We start from the raw sequence: 2,889 nt of genomic DNA on the forward strand, positions 1-2,889 counted from the left end.
AGCGTAACTATTTGCCCTCCTGAGAAACTGGGTGAGACTTCAATAGGAAATAGAAAAGAGATTAGATGGAGCCCGGTGATTTCAGCCAGAGATCGCCTGGTCTATTGAAGGTAATTTATATAATAGTGACCAGCAGCTCCTCTCAGAAACTCAGCGGAGAGGCTCATTGCTTGCAGCGGGATGTGTGCTCCCTGGAGTGAAGACAGCATTTGGCCCTGGGTTGGAAATTCCTGCTTTAAAAAGCCATTTTGTTCCATTTTGAAATAAAGTGGGAGTGAAAGCCATGCCCCGTGACGCTTCGTGGCTAATAAAACTGCAAAGGCATTTCTGCCTGGGCATAAAAGATTATTTTAAGCATCATCTCCCGGGCTCCTCGGTTACTAAGGGAATCCTGTCTCAGCTCAGCCGCGCAGACAGCCGAGTTGCCATGACGACCCTGCCAGGCCTGGTTGGAGCCTAAATACCATGGATAGAGGAACCACTGTCCCTTCCTGACTCCGGAGCAAGTCTGGCCTTGCCCTCCCTACCCCTCGCAGTTTGCCGCTCCTCCTCTTGGACGCACCGCGATGCCCAATCCTTGCCACCAGGGGGCACAGGCACAGCTACAAGGGCCCTCAGGGTCCGTGGCCCACCCTGTTCCATGGTCAGTCTCTCCTCCTGCTCCAAAGTGTGTTCTTCACATGCGTAGTACTCAAGTCCTCTTGGGCACACACAGTTCTACAAGCCTGGCCTTTGTCTCTCAGAGGATATACTAGGCACTTACCTGGAAGCCGTACTAGGGAGCAGAGGAAAATCTGGAATAAATCTTATTTTCTCTCCTGTACACGAGCCAGATATACTATGGAACTTTTTTACAGGGTAAATCTATCATAGTAAATACGTCAGCCATGGTCAATTCCTGCAAATAACCTAGATCCTTTCTTTTATGTGGAAATACACAGTGTTTGTGGCAGATTATATTGTCTAAAGGCTGTCACAATGTCTCCCATCCCACCTGCTCTTCTTACAAGACGATTGTACCGTGTTCACACTGAGGGATGGGTGTATGTACTTTCCCCCTGAGTCTGAGCCAACTTGTATCTGAAGTGAAGTCATACCACATCCTTTACGAAGATAGGTCATAAAAGGTGGTACAACTTACATCTGCCTCTCCCGAGATGCTTGCTCTTGGAACCCAGCCACCATGCTGTGAGGAAGCCCAAGCAGCCCTATGGAAAGACCGTAGAGAGATGTTCTGGAGAACAGTCTAGTTGAGGTCCTGACTGATGGCAGCATCAAGCACCAGACGTGGAATGAATGAGCCTTCAAACAATTTCAGTCCCTCAACTGACATCACCTCCAGTCTTTGAGTCATCCCAGCTGAGCTCCCAAACACCGAGAAGCAGAAACAAGCCATTCCCTCTGTGTCCTTTCTGAATTCCTAACCAATGGAAGCCCCACTAATAATAAAATGGTGGTTGTTCTATGCCAAAAACTTTGAGCTGGTCTTTTACCCAGCCATAGTAGCTGGAACCATGTCCCTTTTTCTCGAGTTCCTTTCCCTACTCTGTCCCTGAGCACTCCTATTCTCCCCTGGAGGAGTAATCAGACATTAGCTCCCTTATGAGTATCCCACCTAGGGAACTTTGTCCACATCCTTTACTTGGGCACTTCCCATTTTGGCTCCTGCCCTCCTCTGCCTTGTCTGCTGTACTGTCATCTCCTCAAGGACTGAGCTAATTCTGCCTTGCTTGTTTGAATTAGAAGCTAAAGAGTAGAGTGACCAGAGATTTTGGAGTCAAAAAGTACTAAGCTTTGAATTCCAGCTGGACTATATACTAACTAATTGGGCACGTTACCTACTCTCGGAGTAGTCTCAGATGCAATCACCTGTGTAAAATGGTGACCACATCTATCATTACTGTCAGGAGCAATCCTGATGGGTATCTGTTCTGAGCCCAGTGTTTGGCATGTAAAATGCTCCCTAAACAGCAGGTATGATCATTATTATTTTATTACCCCCTGCATTTAGTGCAGTGTGATTCAGATTGAATTTGACCATTCAACCAATATTTGCTGAGCACCTACTATGTGCCAAGCACTATACGTTTCATAGTTGAGATTCAATAAATATTTTTATTTATTTTTTTTATGTTCTTTTTTTTTTTCAATAAATATTTTTAACATATGTACGTACAAAATAATGTAATTGGCAATGGATACAGGGCTTCTTACCAAGAATTCTCTTTCTCAGACTCAAAAGTAAGCTTGAAAATACAAGAGGGATTTTTATCTTTTTGTCACATCTCAAAGTGGTCCAAAATCAAGGTCTGTTTATTCCACGAATTACCAGCATTTAGGACTTTGGGCTTAAAACCTTATATTTGTTTTCTATTGCTGCCATAAAAAATTACCTCAAACATAGTGGCATAAAATAACACAAATTTATCATCTTATGGTTTTAGAAGTCAGAAGTCCAACACAAGTGTTACTGAGCTAACTTGAAGGTGTTGGCAAGACTGCATTCATTTGTGGATGGGCACACCCACTCCTTGCCTTTTCTATCTTTAGAGGCCACTCAGATTCCTTGCCTTGTGGACTCCTTTCTCCACCTTCCAAACCAGCAGAAGCAGGCTGTAGCCTTTCCAAATTACATCTGTCTTACATTATTTTATTCTCACAGCCAGGAAGGCTCCCAAAATTGAAATTGAGAGACTCATGTGATTCAATTTAGGACCCACCTAGATAACCCAGGATTATTTCTACATCTCGAGGCCCTTAACCCTAACCACATCTACAACGTATCTATTTGCCATTTAACGGAACACATTCGCAGGTCCAGGGATTCAGATGTGGATAACTTTGGGGAACATCATTCTGTCTCCTACAAAGAATTTCGCTTACAGAGCC

Source organism: Meles meles, chromosome 4, assembly GCF_922984935.1.
Source record: "Meles meles chromosome 4, mMelMel3.1 paternal haplotype, whole genome shotgun sequence".
In the NCBI taxonomy this organism is placed as follows: domain Eukaryota; kingdom Metazoa; phylum Chordata; class Mammalia; order Carnivora; family Mustelidae; genus Meles; species Meles meles.